This window comes from Bos taurus, unplaced genomic scaffold, assembly GCF_002263795.3.
Source record: "Bos taurus isolate L1 Dominette 01449 registration number 42190680 breed Hereford unplaced genomic scaffold, ARS-UCD2.0 Leftover_ScbfJmS_1959, whole genome shotgun sequence".
NCBI classification, from domain to species: domain Eukaryota; kingdom Metazoa; phylum Chordata; class Mammalia; order Artiodactyla; family Bovidae; genus Bos; species Bos taurus.
In genome coordinates, this window is record NW_020191050.1 from 12,874 (window position 1) to 13,199 (window position 326).

Sequence of the window (326 nt, forward strand, 5' to 3'; positions counted from 1 at the left end):
GTTCAAGCGAGTAAAGAAACCGACCTAGAACAATTAGAAAAAGAAATATTATATAAGAGTCAAACACAAAGGAGCCAAAGCGAACTTCCGGAACTGAATGTGCAATAATTGAAATGAAAACTCTCTGGAGGCCTCAATAGGTAGTTTTGAGAGGCAGAAGAAAGAATCAACTGAACTGAAGACTGTTAAATACAATTTACCAGTCCAAAGAGAAGAGTTAAAAAAAAAAAGAACACTGAAAAAAGAACAAAATTAAGACCTGTGAAATTGCCAAAAACATGCAACACAAACATAGTGGGAATCCCCATAACGGAAAGAAAAGAAAA